Genomic DNA, 17,526 nt, shown 5'->3' on the forward strand with positions numbered 1-17,526 from the left:
TTTTAGGATTTAGCATTTTTCTACCAGAATTAAACTGTGCTACACGACAACGACACAATAAATGCTGTTTTTGTGCATGTAGCTTGAGTTTACATTGCACAGATGCAAACATAATACATTTTTTAAGTGTGCACTCTCAGATTTGACTATTTTAGGCCAAAAACTTCAATGAAACATCAGCATTTTTGTGTTAATCTACCCGAATTAAACAATGCCATACAATAAATACGTAGAAGTCATAGAATCTGCATTGCTTTGGTGAATTTTCACTTAGATAGTACACATTTATATAATTACACACATAATTACATTTTTGAGTCTTTATTCTCATATCCGACTACTTTAGGCCAAAAGATTTAATAAAATGCAAACATTTCCAATGTCTTTCCACTGTTGCTTTGGTGAATTTTGGCTTTCTTAACTTATACATTGCAGATTTGCACACATAATTACTTTCCAATTAGTATTTCTTCTCAAAATTTGCTAGTTAAAACATAGAAGAAAATATAGGATTTCTGTGTTTCTCTACCAGAATTGAACAGTGCCATAAATCAAATATAGAAACAGTAGCATTATTGTAAGTCTTTTACTGCCTGTTTTTCCACATAATTTGTTTTTAATTTGTATTTCTTCTCTAATCTGACCAGTTAAGGACAAAAAATGAAATAAAATACAGGATTTTTGTGTTTCTCTACTAGAATTGAACAGTGCCATGCGTTAAATATAGAAACCGGAAGCATTATTGTAAATCTTTTACAGCTTCAGTTGCAAATTTGCCCACATAATTTGTTTCTATTTAGTATTTTTTTCTCTAATTTGACCAGTTCAGAGCCAAAAAATGAAATAAAATATGGGATTTTTATGTTTCTCCATTCGAATTAAACACGATTTTACATTAAGAGTGCAGAAATCTTTCCTCAGTATTCTTTTTGTGGATTTTGGCTTTGACAACCTGAGTTTACACTGAATAATTGAACGTAAAATTCAGCTTTATAAGTGTGTATTTCTTACAGTTGACTAGTTAAAGCCAAAAACTGAACTAAAATATAAGATTTTAGCATTTCTAAATTAGATTTAAACATTTTTATACAATAAAAGTGCAGCAGCTGTAGCCTCAGTATAATTTCTGGTGATTTTTGGCTTTAAAAACCGAGTTTGAGCTGTACGCTTTGAGCTTTTCTTCTTGTATCTGACTGTTTTTATTCACAGCTGCCCACATAGCTGACATTATTCTTACATTTGGCTATTTTAAGCCCCAAAATAAAATAAAATAAAGGGGTTTTCGGTGTCGCTTCGAGAATTATAACCCTGGATGTGTGAAAAATCCCTTAAAATATCATTTAAACCAACTAACAAGTAAGCAGCATTTACATTAGACAGATATTTTAGGACTAACATAATACATGAAGATGTTTTAGAGTCATTTGTCATTTGAGCTCTAATTCCTGACTCATGACCTCTGCATTTGTAAAATCCTGCAGTCTGAATGAGACGAAAATGCACCATCTGCATGCTGCTGCTGTTCATGTAAACAAGTGAATGCAGATGATGCATTAACGCTGCAGATGGATTAGCAGGGTGGTCGCTTTCACTCACGTTACACGCGGCAGTCCACGGCCTCTGAAAACACGCAGTGTGTCCTCCACGTTCACGAACTGTCGAAGTAAATTCCTCCGTGGATGCGCTCAGATTCCTCCACCGTCTGCAGCCGCTGCTGTTATAAAACCGGCTCAGCCCACCAGTCAGTCACAATCCGAACCCAGCCTCCGCCTGCCTTTTCTCTGTCTGGATGGATGTTCGACATAAGAAGAAGAAAAGGGGGAAAAAAACCTCCGGAGCGAACGAGAAGCGGAGATCCGCCGCCTTGTCTGCGGGGACTGAGGGTTCTTACAGCGGGAGGATGAGCGTCCTTCAGCGGGTGATGGATGGAGGGAGGGCGGGATGCTGCTGCTGCTGCTGCAGGAGGAGGATGGAGCTGATCGGCCTGCTGCTCTTCTACACCTACACCGACTATCTGCTGCTCAGGAGGCGTTCACGGACCCGTCGGACACTGCAGCTCCGATGCAAAGTGACCCAGCTGCATTCACAGTTTCCTCCCTGTGTTCTCTCCTGAAGTAAAATCACGACCCACTTTACACGGATGGAAATTTCAAAGGGACTTAGGCCCCTTTCTTTTATTTTTTAACTTTAAAGCATGATTTTTAAAGTCATACAACCACTGAATCTGTTGTAGAAAATCATATATACTCCACTATGAGTTGAGTTGTCACCTGATGCATGAAATTTGTGTTTTTCTCCATATAAATAAGGGCATTTCCAGCAGAAATGGATGCAGAAAAGCCACAAACCATTAAAAAATCAGCAAATCAAAGGTAGTTAAGTGGCTAAAGCTCCACTACACATGTCCCCCTTTCCAGTATTTAAATAAATGTCTACACTGTCTACTAGTTTTTGAGTGGTTATTTAATCTTTTCCAGGGTTTTAGAAATGCTTCAACTCACCAGAAACACTACAACAGTTTCATATTTAGTTGATTATTTGCTTGGATTTTTATATGTTGCCTTTTACCCTCCTGTTATGTTCGTTTCTCAGGAACAGCAATAACGTTTGTGGGTCAGTTTGGGTTTAATTATCCAAAAGTGTCAGAAGATATATGATTTTTTTCTATATCTTATTAACTCCATTACAAACCATTTCTATGAATATTTAGTGTTACGGTGTTCTTTACCTCTCATGGATAATGGTTCAATAAGGACAATTTGCTAATTTTTCATAAAAAATACATGTTAAAACTTTTTTAATATACATTGGAAAGACCTGTATATAAAATACAATAGTTTTACATGACATTGATTTTTTAAAATTATTTTACAACTTTGAATTTTTTATTCATACTAATGTTGATAAATTAACAATGTTCTATTCAGGTTCAAATTAAATCACTGACTTAAAATCAAGACACATGAGTCACAAGATTTGTATTGAAAGTAAACTTTATTAGAACACTGATTCTGAACCATTTTGAACCAGAAATTTGTGCAAATATGTGAAATGAACCATTTTCGTTTTGTATGTTGATTACACTTACTAAACCAAGCAGAAGAAGTTTCATATGGAGGTATTTCAGGTGCAAAATGTTTGAGCACCTGTAACATCGAATTTGTAGTTGTGTACATTGAATTTGTATGTGTACATTGAATTTGTATGTGTATCAGCAAATCTGATTTCCCACACTCTATGAGTTGTGTACTTGTAAAATAATTTTTTGTATGTGTCGATTTTTTTTTCTTCCCACAAATACAACACAAAAATACACATTCACAAATCGTAATTACAGGTGCACAAATCACATTTACAGGTGCACAAATCATATTTACAGGTGTACAAATCATATTTACAGGTGTACAAATCCTTCTCTACAAGTCACATATTTCAACACTGACACGCTCACATTTTGCACCTATTGTTGCAGCACACTAAGTGCAAAACATACTTGTTCACCTGTATTGTAAGAAGTGAGCAGACCAGCTGTCCAAAACAAGAACTCCCTACACTCTCTCCATCGTGAAATTCCACACCCGGAAGTCGGTAAAGCGACCTCAGACGGAATAAAAACCTCTGATTGGCTGGGCGGGCAAAGCGTCTCCCTGACTGGTCGAAAAGTCTGTCAATCTCAGAGCATAGAATTTATACACAGATCGGATCGTTTTGTAGTTTTGCACCAAATATCTCAGCAGGACCGGAAGTACGATTTCTGATTTGCACCTGTAGATTTCGGATTTGCACCTGTACATTTTGGATTTGCACCTGTAGAAAACAGAGAATGTGTGACTCGTGGGGAGGATTCGAGTGGTTGTAAGTAGCAATTTGTGTATTTTCGTGGTAAATTATTTCACATACTTATTGCACAAGTTCACATTCAGATTTGCACATATTCAAATTCTCACCTCAACTTCACTTCTTAAAATACAGGTGCACAAGTATGTTTTGCACTTAGTGTCCTGCAACAATAGGTGCAAAATGTGAGCGTGTCAGTGTTGAAATATGTGACTTGTAGAGAAGGATTTGTACACCTGTAAATATGATTTGTACACCTGTAAATATGATTTGTGCACCTGTAAATGTGATTTGTGCACCTGTAATTACGATTTGTGAATGTGTATTTTTGTGTTGTATTTGTGGGAAGAAAAAAAAATCGACACATACAAAAAATTATTTTACAAGTACACAACTCATAGAGTGTGGGAAATCAAATTTGCTGATACACATACAAATTCAATGTACACATACAAATTCAATGTACACAACTACAAATTCGATGTTACAGGTGCTCAAACATTTTGCACCTGAAATACCTCCATAGTTTCATGCCAAAAAAAAGTAACTTTTTTAAATTTAATTTTAACATTAGTCAGTTTGATCGGCAACATAACTGGAGGGTTAATTAAGTTATATTTTGTTTGTATTTTATTCTCAAGCAGACCTCGAAGCTCTATCTCTCGTGAAACTGCCTTTTTTTAAAAAATATTTTCTCGAATTAAAACATGAACTAAATCTTGATCTACAAACACTTTCTGATGCCCCCAACAGGTTTCTTTCTGAGCATCACTCAAAGCAGCCACATCCTGAAATATGCAGAACTTTAAGCCTTAATGCGATTTAAAATAGTGAGTCAAATAAAGGTTTGTCTCCTGTACAGCTGTCATTAATGGGGAAATTAGCTATAGAGACCAAAGTATTTTTTTTAACCATGCTGTAAAAATGTTTATTTCTGCTATAAAGTTGAACATTTTAACATGGAGATCTGTGTGGATCAACTCGCCTTTGTAACCAGCCTCTAGTGGACATTTGAAGAACTGCAGTTTTTACCACTTTTGTGTTGGCTTCATTTCTCAGCCCTGGAAAAAGACAAGTTTCATGTTATACCATGAAAAGTTTGTAGTATATATTCTAACAAAAAGGTTTCCTGTTGTAACAGGAATTTACACGATATCTGAAGATATTCTAGAATCTAAAAATATATTTGGCTTTGACCACCAGTTGAGCTCTAATTCCTGACTCAGATCTCTGCATTTGCATTTAAAAAAAATATCATTATTCTACAGATATTTGCCATTACTGGTGATTTTTTTTTAATTTTAGAGAAATACACAATTTTTTTTCTAGTACTTTTGCCCTCATCTGAAATGAAACTAAGGTGACAACGACAATAGTTGCTGCAGACATGTCTCATTCAGAAACCGTCGCTGTCTCCTGAATGAGACATGATCATCCAACATAATAATTAACACTGAATGTAAGATATTTGTGTCAAAGTTCATTTTAAAAATGTTTGTTTTAGCAGATTTTTCTCCTCCAGAAACCTGCTTGTCATCGACCCATATTCTCAGGGTTTGCTGAGTAGATGGACAAACGTAGTTTAGATGAATAAATATATCTCCAGTTGGGTTTTATCAGTTGGAAGCAGAGGGATTGTGCTAGCTGGAGAGGGACTTTTCAAACAGCTGTGACTCAGACAGCTGCTGCTGGGTGGAACTGAGACAAACTGAAATAGACTCTGACCCTCTACAAACTCTGAATCATAACATTTGACTCACTCAGACACTGATGCTAATTCAGAAAGCCGGATGTCAGAGATTCAGTCAGAAAAAAGTTAGTCGAGATGTTCTTTTGTCTCTTAAATAACATCACTGCTGCTTTGGATCACACAGACAAATTAATTTCTTTGATACAGAAATAGCTGGTTGGGAAAATGTGCACAAAGCTGAATACGATGCTGTCGACTTTAAGATTCAACTCCCAGGCTCTCTTCAGATTGTGAATAATACTTCAAGGATCCTTCTGCATTGACATTTAGTGCACATTCACAAAACTAAAACAGTGAGAAGTACTTGTCGCTTAGTGAATTTCTCCGTTTTGTCAGTATGAGGTAAAGTTTGACAGATCAGATTACATTAAGGAACAGAAATGTTTACTTAGTGTGAAAAAGACATAAAATTTTCCATATTTTATACCAGGATAGGAAACACTTCATAGATCGTGGATGTGATTTGTGCTCTCTGTGCTAAAAGAAATAGTTAACCGCTTAAAGCTGCATTTGTCCTCCGAATAGCCTCAGTTTATGGCAATATTTCGTACAGGTTGCATCACATGTGACTGATAGATGATGTGACATTGCATCAGCTGTTGGTTTCAGCCGTAGTTATTGTGTCAGGATTTTATCTGGTGAACTTTTCACTTTGTTTTACGTTTAAAATGAAGAATCGAAGCAACTTCTGATCAAATTTTAGCAGCAACTGTTGAATGAAGGCTGCAAATGGTGGAATATCTCAAAAGCACCTGTCAAAAATTAGTTAATTTTGCTTTAACTACATATAATTCACTTATGTGTGCTTCAGTACCATGGTTTATCGTACTTATTACTCCACCAAGGAGGTGGAGCCTTGGCGGAGTTTTGTGATGATCAGCGTTGGTTTGTCTGTCTGTCTGTCTGTCTGTTAGCAGCATCACTGAAAAACAGACAAACGGATTTGGATGAAGTTTTCAGGGAAAGTCAGAAATGACACTAGGACCAACTGATTAGATTTTGGCAGTGACGCAGCTTATAGTCTGGATCCACGGATTTATAAAATATTTCTGTGTCATTGCCAGATAGCGACACTGTAACTATGGCAACAAGTGAATGCTACATCAGCTGCCTGCTGACAATCACATGATTGTGATCCATCTACAAATCAACCATTGTGGACTTATTGGGACTTATCAATTAGAAATGATACAAGGAACAATTGATTAAATTGTGGGAGTGTTTCTGAGTCCCATCAATTCCTGCCGCCTGCTAAATATTTAGGCCAAGCGATTTGGTATCCATACATAAGTGAATACATCTATATTAAATGGCTAAATTCTATGGGGCCGCGATTTCTGCCACAAATTTTTGTAAGATTCCATCCGTCGGAAATGATATGACTGAGCAGCCTTGGTGGAGTACTGCACTCTCTGAGTGCTTTTATTGTTATTATTAGTATTCCCTTGGCACAGCCTCATACACTACAGTTCAAAACTTTGGGGTCAGTCAGACAATTTCATGTTTTCCATGAAAACTCACACTTTCATTCATGTGCTAACATAATTGCACAAAGGTTTTCTAATCATCATTTAGCCTTTCAACACCATTAGCTAACACAATGTAGCATTAGAACACAGGAGTGATGGTTGCTGGAAATGTTCCTCTGTTCCCCTGTGGAGATATTCCATTAAAAATCAGACGTTTCCAGCTAATAATCATTTACCACATTAACAATGTCTAGACTGGATTTCTGACTAATTTAACATTACCTTCATTGAAAAAAAACTGCTTCTCTTTCAAAAATAAGGACATTTATAAGTGACCCCAAACTTTTAAACGGTACTCAATATGCACACAATGCCACCATAATATAATACTATTTTGTGTGCTAGAACATTTCCACTTCATACTGCAGCTGTGTCTGGAAAGAAATATGAAATGTATGACATCTGTACCTTTTTGAGACATTCTGCCACATTTTGACATGAGACTCACTTAAAATGTTATTATATTATTGTTTTTTTTTTATCGTATTATTTATTAAATGTGGGTGTGCAAAAGAGTGTTTTTTAGGTGTTGCAAGGCAATCTGGTTGCACTGTTTGGTACCAAACAACAAAGCTTCCTGATTCAGAAGACATTCTGCTCTGCTCATCCGACAGAGATCATAAAATGCAGTTATAAGGAAACAAAGCACCAGTGATGCAGCTGTGAAACGTGTCATATTTAATTTCCGTCGCTTTAAACGAGGTCAGGATGTCTCACTTTGGTAAATGCATGTTGCCATGACGCCTCTCGTCTCACATCTCTGCTGGTTGGGACTACAATATGTTCAGAAGAGTCGACTAAAGGATCTAAAATCGGTGAGGTGAGATGAAGGAAAAAAGTTCACCAAATTGAGCATCAGCCACTGCAGGTTCTGGAAAAATTTGACAGGTCAGAGTGATTTTTCCATCATTTCCACCTGACTGATGATACCTGCAGATGATAATTTCATGGATTCTCTTTATGAAAAGGGTGCTACAGAGAGTTTACAGGCGTCGTCTCACCTCCAGGCTGCCCTCAGGCTCAGTGAACTGATCTGCTGCTGCCCTTTAAATGAACCGCAGAGCTCAAACAATAGAGGTTTAAAGCCTCCCGTCATGAAAACCTCCTCAGAAACACAAACAGAGAGCTGCCATGTGATCTGCCCGGCTGCCATGAGTGAGAAGCGACGTCAGGAGGAAGGAGGCTGGAGTATCTGAGACATTCAGGGAGAAGCTGGAAGAAGGGCGCGGTCGCTAACAGCTGCCTGACATTTAAAGGAAACCGACGGTCATCTGAGAAGATGCTGCATCAGTGCTGCTGCAACACACGTCCGCTAACAGGCTCCTGTAGAGGCGTTTAAAATACAAAAGCCGCTGTAGACAACGCCCTCTTCTAGTTAAAGAGGCCCGAGGGAGCAGAGATACATGGAGGCTTTGCTCTTTTGGAGGAGCTGCAATTTGCATTTTAAACATCCTAAAATAAGAAGGTGTTGTCTGGTTGGATCCCAGAGGAACATTAGCACATGAAAACTGACTCACTGTGGTCACATCAGTCAAACTTTCCACTGCAGATCTTAAAACATTCAGTGGAGGAAGGTTTACAGAGGAAGTCTTGAATTGCATTAAATATTATAAACACACATCTTGCATTTTAGTTTGTGCTTTTTTATGTCAGAAAAGCCTCAATTGATCAAACACCTGATCTTTTGTTCTCGATGTGCATTTTAAAAACTGATACGTCCTTTGTGGTGATGTACCAGGATTGATTTCTGGAGATGAGGCCGAAATTAGTCAAGTGAGGCGAACATCCTGATTCCTCCAGCACCAGCATGTTATGTACTTTGTTTTCTACTATTGGATAGACTGCCAAGACATTACACTACATTTGAGGCCAAGAATTATCATTAATTCATGCCTTCTGTGTCCACACGCAGCCCAAAATTCCTCAATGTTTGACCATCCAAAGCTGCAAACACCCAAAGAGAACAGTACAGAAAAACAAGCAGCGCTTTAAAAACAACAAAAGCACTCAAAGAGCGCAGCAATCCACCACGGCTGCTCAGTCGTTGTATCATTTCTGACGGCTGAAATCTTGTCACTATAGAATGTGGCCATTTAATGCAGATGTACCAACAAACAAAATGACCTTGCACTGAGCACAGACGTGTGTTCTGCACGTGTACGTGGCCTAAATGTGTAACGGGAGGCAGGAATTGATGGGGCTCAGAAACACCCCTACAATTTAATCAATTATTCCTTGGATCATTTCCAACGTGTAACTCCTGATACGTCTGCAGCGGTGGATTTGTTGTAGAATCACAATCATGTGATCATCAGCAGGTAGCTGATGTAGTGTTCACTTGTTGTCATAGTTACAGTGACGCTATCTCACAATGATACAAAAATCTTTAACAAATCCGTGGATCCAGACTATAATCTGCATCACTGCCAAAATGCAATTGCTTGGTCCTTGTCTCATTTCTGACCTTCCCTGAAAACTTCATCTAAACCTGTTAGTCCATTTTTGAGTAATGTTGTGAACAGACAGATGGGCAAACATACACTGATCGTCACTTAACTCCGCCGTTCCTTGGTGGAGTAAAAAGTTTGCTATGAGCAGTATAACAACAACAATTAAACAGCCACAGGTCAGTACAATTAAGGCTGAAATCTCCTTCACGATCCCCAGTTTGCATCCCGGCTTGGGTTCTGCGTGGAGTTTGCATCTTCTCCCTGTGCATGATGGGTTTTCTCTGGGTTCTCCATCTTCTCCATCCTTCACCCAGCTGTGATAGACTCCAGGACACTTGCAAACCTGATGAGGATTAAGCGGTGTAAAGATATTGGATGGATGGATCTCCTTCAGGAAGAAATGGGATGACGTAGTGATCACTGTTTGATATGTTTAGCACTTTATGTTTTACCAAAAGTTTTGAAAAGTAATCATGTTTCTATCAGCTACAACTGTATGCTAATTGCTAATTAGCTAACATAGTAAACTAAAACTACGTAACACAGTAAACATGCTTGCAGCAGTTTACATTGTCATTAGTGACAGCATTTAGCCTGAATCTCAGCTGTGGTTTAGTAGAAAATAACATAATCCCCAGAGTTACTGGGGATACTTGTTTCTCTTAAAGGTTCTCTGCGGAGTTTTCTGGTAAACAAACATGTTTCTGTTTACATTCTGAATGCATTTCCATCCTTATGAAATATTTGCAACCTGATGTCTTGAATATTTAAAATCTTTGTTTACTTTCAAGTCTTCTTCTTTACTATATATCTTTTAACATTTGCTCATGTCATTTGGTGAAATAGTGAAACTGGATCATTCCAAAACATTATCGTCTTGCTCCAGTGTGATACTAGTGTTAAAAAAAAAACTCCACAGGGTTCTTTTAATTATACTTCTCCCAAATAGTGAAAAATGAACACAAAAAACATAACAAATATACTGAGGCTTTAAATTAAAAACTAAAAGCTTAGCTGTGTTTTTTAATGTAATGCAGGAAATTGGACTATGCTCACAATTTTCTCTTTGCGTCTTTGAATGTCACTGTAAACCAAAAAGGTCCACTAAAACACAGACGGTCATTGTCTCCTTACAATTTGCTGTCTAAAAATGTAACATTTAATCTCTCAGCTGCATTAAAGCAAAGTAAATTATTGTCTTAACCTGCACAGACATCATTATAATTAATTAGCTTAATTATGTTGAGCAAAAATGCAGAACAGTCACTAGTTTGACTTTCTAGCAAGCTAAAATTTGCTGCTTTTCTCAGTTTAGTGTTACTGTGAGGTGAATAATTTAGTACTTTAAAGCGCTGGTCTTAAATGAGTTTCCTCTGATAGTTGTCTAAGCTCAACCCTAAAGATAAGGTGAGGTGTTCAGTCATTCAGGAGGGTATCAGGGTTCAGAGGTTCTGCTGAGCCTCTGAAATTAAAAGACCAGTTGAGACGTTTCAGACGTCTGTACTAAATGCATCTTGGACACCGACCCACAGAAGGAGACTCCGGGGCGGATCCAGGACATTCTGGAGAGATTACATGCTTGGAATGGCTTGGGAACCAAAATAGTTGTACCGTGGTATCCCTGTAGAACTACTGTACCATAACCTGGATCCAGATAAGCAGCAGAAAGTGGATGGAGGTCTTCGGATCTGTGCAGTTTTGACTCTTCGAAAACTAGCATTAGATGGTGAGTCATACATTACTGCAGCCCACATAAGATGACAAACTGATATTTGTAGTATGGACTTCCTGATCCTGATCATGGGGTTAATTTTTCACAGCTCGGTACCAGCACAGACATAAACCCGATCGTGACAAAAATATAAAAACTCCTAATAAAGTCTGACAGTATCAGTCCAGATTTGACTAACTTGCATTCTACATTTACGGAAAAATTACATGATTTCAAAAATATGACTTTGAAAATGTAAACAAACTGTAATAAGCGTTAGCTAGCTGCTCCACTTGCTCTGAATATTTTTGCTCTTGTCTTTGTCAAGCCCAAACGAAAAATTAATTCATATTCTGGCTACATTACCGACAACAGCATCCATGGAGTGACCGGAAGTTAGCCGACCTAGCGGAAGTGCTAATGAGATCTGCTCTGGCACGGATTATTACCTTCACACATGTAGCTTTTAAAATAAATGCAGTCCAAGACACAGAGCTGTAGCTCCATTTCAGTGTGAGCTCTAATGTTTCTCTGTGTGACTGTGTCTGACTTCCTCTAATAAAACCCTCCTGGTCATTGAGAGCTGCAGACATATCTATCTATCTATCTATCTATCTATCTATCTATCTATCTATCTATCTATCTATCTATCAATTCATATCTGTGCACACTTGTCTGGTCCGATGCAGTCTCGATGATGACGTTTCACGAATACATGAGAACCAAGTACGGACAGTTAAGTTACTAAGAAACGGCCACAGTCTTCTTACTGCAAAGGTACAAAGCTGCTCGTCTTCTCCTCTGGCATCAGGAAACATCTTCAAAGCTTCTTCAAATCCAAACGAAATACAATCAAAAGATCAAACTAACGTCATTGGTGCATTCACTTGCAGTCGGACAACGAAGCTGCGTTCCCTGAGCAACGGAAATCGGAGTATCAGTAATGTAAATTTCCAATAAAAATTGTGAGGGGGCACACGGGGTGGCCAATCAGATCAAGGGGGACCACTCCGCCCACCCCCGTGCCCCCACAGAAGATCTACCACTTCCAGACAGCTACACAGGCTTTCAAACACAGGTGGTGTTTGAAAGCCTGACAGCTTGCAGAATGACTGGGCAGCGTGTAGGACGGAAAATGCGGACCGGATTTTCACAAACCTGGCGTTCTCTGGAGTAAAAACGCGAACTGGATTTCCCACAAGGTTACACATTCCCACAACAGCAAAGTGAAACTTTTTTTTTTTTTTTTGTCCGTGTCATATTTGGAGTGTGGTGTGAGAGTGTGTGAAGGGACTGAGTTGCGTGTGTCTCACGGCCAAAGCGTGAGAGTTGGCAGCCCTGAACTTAGTTGTAGTAACTTGAATCTAGGCCAATAAAAACTTATCAGTATGATCCTAGATTTGGACATTAACACTTAAACTACTCAAAACTAAATTATACTACCAGGTACTACAGCTAATTTGCAATACTTGAAGTGTGTATTAGCTAGGAAACTGGATTGGGAGTCGGCATGGGTAGATACTAAATATTATCTGACTCAAATTGGATTTAAGGCATTAAAAACAAAAGCACAACCTTGATTAGGACTTCCTTAATCTATGGTAATTATTACTTAACTTGTCCCCACTGTGTGTACTGTAAATGTGGTGGATGAAATATTAGAAATACTGCAATGTACTCAAACCTAGTGACTACAGTCTTAGCAAGCTCCTCTGTGACCAGAGTTTCCTCAAAATTTTGCATTACCAAACAAAATTTGCTTAATTTGCTTTCTAAATTGAGCACACTGAACTTTTGCATTGGGTTGATTTTTCTGGTTTAAACCATGGACACATATGCAAAAGCAGCTGTGATTAATGCCACTGGTATTTTAAAACATTATTTTTGTTGATTCTGGCTTGATTTAACATGTGAAAACTGGGTGGAGATCATTAAGCACCACAGAATACTCTGTCATGGTGCCCCTTCACTAGCTAAACCCCCACAATGCTCTCTTATTGCCAAAAATAAATTGCTGGCCTCCTTTGAGCACTACAATATTAAACAATTAGTACACTAAATATTACATAACTATTTGGTAATAATTTTATGCTTTAATACACAATCCCAAAAATACTACCAGGTACTACAGTTAATTTAGAACACTAGAAATCTGCATTGTCTAGGACAGGGGTCGGCAACCTTTAACACTCAAAGAGCCATTTCGACCCGTTTCCCACAGAAAAGAAAACACCGGGAGCCCCAAAATCCTTTTGGCATTTAAAATGAAGACAACACTGCATATATCGCTTTTTTACCTCTCTGCCCTTGTTAATCAGTCGTGATTAATTAATTACAAAGCCTCTAATTAGATAGATTCATTTTTTAATCGTGTCCTACCACTAATATTTATCTTACTTGGTTAATGTCATTTTTGCTCCTCGACCTCATATGTTACGTAATGTTAGCTGGAAATTTTAACTTGTAAAATCTATTTATCTTAAGCTAATAACTTTTCTGCGGGAAGTCGCTGCCCTATTTTCCAAGACGACACTCCTCTGACTCTCTGACCTGCTGCCTGGATGCTGGACGTGTTCTTGAGAGTAACGTGTATTACCCTATCAAAGAGTACATACTGAGCAAGACAATTATCCGTAGTTTACCTTAGTACTCATGAGTACTTTTGACTCAAAGACAAGACGTGTCTTTCTTGGAGTGGAGCTTTAATATACAGGCTTGCCATTCTTGAGTACAAAACGATGTGAAACTACAGGCGTTGCTTCTCCAGGAGTAAAACAAAAAAAGGCATGAAACGTGTGGGAATCGGAAGCTCCGTGTTGTCTCTCTGCATCAAGTTTGCTCTCATGTCCCAGGGGAAAACCCCAGCAGCACATCCGGTGGAGTAACACGTCAAAATAAGAGCGGTAATATCACAATAAAACTCTCTATATTAAAATGCATTGAAACGCGCCTGAAAGGCAGAACAATTTATTTTCCAAAGTTACAGGGAGCCACAACGGAGGGCTGAAAGAGCCGCATGCGGCTCTGGAGCTGCGGGTTGCCGACCCCTGATCTAGGAGAAGGGACTGAGACTCTGTATTGGCTGGTGCAAAATATTAAATTACGAAAACCAAATCTGGGGTCAAAAAAGAAAAAAACAAGCTTGATTTTGGCATCCTTAAACTCTATGGTCATTATTACTTCACTTCTCCCTACTGTGTGTACTGTAAATGTGGTGGATGGAATATTAGAGATACTGTAATGTAATAAAAACGTGGTGACTACGGCTTTAACAAGCTCCTCTGTGACCACTTTTCCCTCAACATAAACTGAACCTTATAAGCTTCTAAAAGATGAACTTCACTGCAGGGCTGCTGAACCTAATTAACTGGTAACACAATGTATTTGTCCTCCACCCCAAGGACATTATAAACATCCCTGTAGGCGCTCTGCTTTCACATTACTGTCATCTGTCTTTCACTTAACAGATGTATAGAGACTCAAAAACCAAACTATATCATTTTTATGTATTGTAATGTGTCTAGTTTGCATTGAAATGGCCGTTTAGCTCATATAAAACGTGTGTCAGTATGTGAGAGTGTGATGAAAGACTCAGCTCGGCGTTGATGTACATCCCTGAGTGCAGAGGGGCCGAGGGGCCGATCAATAACGGCTGAATTATTAATCAGTGCACGTTCTCTCAAGCCGCGCCCACCATCGACGCTGTTTACCGAGGATGGAGATTTTTCAAGGTGTGCCATTAAAATTCAAGCTGCTCATTAGGTGGCTTACGTCATCGCAGATTGCGCTCCGTCCCTGGAGATTTTCTTCTCGGTCAATTTCCAGCCCGTGTTGTCTTTCAGAGCTGTGATTTGCTGCGCGTTCAATCCCAGAAATCAATGTGGAAACACATCGCTGTTCTCCAGGAGAAACTCATAACCAGCCCTGTTTGTTGTTTCAGCATCCTCGAGGGAAACCTTTACAGATTCTATAGAAGAGAGCACAAAAAAGCCATGAGACGAGCTGTATGACACTATTTAATAATGTAGTAACGCAGTTGTCACACACAGGAAGTACACTTGCTGACACTGCAGTATTATATTACTGCCACTCATGATGCATCCTCCGCTCTGAATGTTGTTTACGCTGCCCTTTTCCCCTCTTTGTCTCCCCTGCCAGCCTTTCTGCTGTGTGCACGTGAGTCGAATGTGGAAGCAGACGGTGTAATACCTGCGTGCATGTGTGTGTGCACACGTGTGAGGGGTGTTTAATGTCGCCGCTCGCCTCCCTGGACAACCCCTCCGTTGCAGCCATCACTCATCTCCGTCTGCTGCTGTCGGCTTCGGCCTGCTGCTTCGTCCGTCACGCTCCCCGAACACCCACTCGGCCCGGCATTGTGTGTTTGTAGGGAAATCGAGTGGCGTGTCACGTGTGATGCTGCCTTCATTCACAGGCTGCTGCTTTGTGAACACCCACGGGAAAACCTTGCAGTGATCAGAGGTATTGTTTTCTCAACGGTTGCTTCAGAAAGTTCAGAAAATGCCACATGAGAAAATTGTTCTTCATTATTTTTCATCATGTTCTCCTTTAACTTCAACGGTCCACAGATATTCAAGCTTCATTATCCCTTTGTAGAAGAAGGACACATCTTAAGAGTGCAACAGCGCGCATGATGTCATCATCAGCGGTTCAAAGCCACTTTTCCTGCATCTGCCACCTGTACACCAGGTCCTCGGTTTACGACGTCCTCGACCTACGGAGTTTCGTGGTTACGTCGCTATCTTCCATAAATTTATTAAGAAAGTCTTCTGTATGCCGTTTGCGACATTAAAACTAATTTCGCACGGAAACTAGTTGGCGAACAGAGTGGGTGAATACATCAACATTCGGCGCTATACGAGGAGGACGGCTTTGTTTTACATTTGCCGGTTGTACACCACATATATCACAGGATGTGAGTTCCGACTTACAGCGAAAATTTAACTATGTCGCACTGTAGGAGCAGAATTCCGACTGAAGTCAAGGACCCCCTGTATATACGGACGGACTAACAGTCCTAAAACAACAGAAGCTTTCCTCTGCTTGCAAAAAAAGACAACCAAGATTTGAGTTTGTGTGGACACTGATATAAGGCTTTATAGTACACAGTTATGCCCCAAAATTGGAGTCATGACCCTTATTTATGTGTGAAATAACCTCCGACTCCATGATTACCAGCTGGACCGACCTGTGACTCCACCAGGATGCGCCATCAACAATATTATTGGCATTAATAAAGCTGTGTTTTCTTTCATTTTGGAGATGACGTCAACCTGAAACTCGTCGATTCCATTTCTGTCACGAAGCTGCCGAAGGGAAGCGAGAGTCTGCCACACATACACTACCATTCAAAAGTTTGGTGTCACTTAGAAGTGTCCTTATTTTTGAAAGAATAGCATGTTTTTTCAATGAAGATCGTTATCTTCATTGAAAAAAATTAATTAATCAGAAATCCAGTCTAGACATTGTTAATGTGGTAAATGACTATTCTAGCTGGAAACGGCTGATTTTTAATGGAATATCTCAACAAGCCATCAAACTCATACGACCACACATGTCGTATGTACATACCCCTGAAATACGACCTATGAGAGCGTATTTAGGTTAGCGCCCCTACGGGAGACAGGAAGGCATTACGGGATTTAATTCGAGAAACGGCTTTTCTCTCATGAAACGGCTTTTCCCTCACTTTCGCAAGATGGGTTTAGGCTTAGGGTTATGGTTAGGTTAGGGTTAGGGTTAATGTTAGGTCAAAGTTTGTTCATGGTGACGTTTCAGCTGAGACACCGGAGTGTCGATATTTACTCAACCGCTAGAGGTCGGTTAACTTCAAAACGTAACACTCGGTTGTAATAAGGGCGTGTACAGACGACCTATGTGGTCGTTTTTTCAAGGAGGACAGTTTCCAACATCTCCATACGGGTACAGAGGAACATTTCCAGCAACCATCACTCCTGTGTTCTAATGCTACATTGTTCAGATTGTTCAGCATAAAAAGAAAAAAACAACAAAAGACAGTGAATAACTTGCTCTAAAAGGAGTGAGAAGAAGTCTAAGCTTATCTAATCCCACCCCTTCTCCTCAAACAAATGATTGTAAATCTATTCTTCTCGCTTTTTCAAAACGCTACAATTTATAAACAATTTTTTAACAATAATAATAATAGTGAACATGATTGACAATAAATATACACCAATATGTCCATCTACATTGTACAAAAGGACAAAGACA

The 17,526-nt window shown here is 39.1% G+C and overlaps 1 protein-coding gene and 1 long non-coding RNA gene across 2 annotated transcripts in view; both read right to left on the reverse strand.

The window, feature by feature from the left end:
* Positions 1 to 17,526, reverse strand: part of map1aa (microtubule-associated protein 1Aa) — a 75,677-nt gene that overhangs the window by 41,684 nt on the left and 16,467 nt on the right.
* LOC127537574 (uncharacterized) lies at positions 4,331 to 16,655 on the reverse strand. The gene is made up of 3 exons (XR_007947292.1): positions 15,487 to 16,655; positions 15,049 to 15,244; positions 4,331 to 9,909 (listed from the first exon to the last, which is right to left on the reverse strand). It is a non-coding gene; the product is annotated as an uncharacterized LOC127537574 (long non-coding RNA).

This window comes from Acanthochromis polyacanthus, chromosome 2 (assembly GCF_021347895.1).
Source record: "Acanthochromis polyacanthus isolate Apoly-LR-REF ecotype Palm Island chromosome 2, KAUST_Apoly_ChrSc, whole genome shotgun sequence".
In the NCBI taxonomy this organism is placed as follows: Eukaryota; Metazoa; Chordata; class Actinopteri; family Pomacentridae; genus Acanthochromis; species Acanthochromis polyacanthus.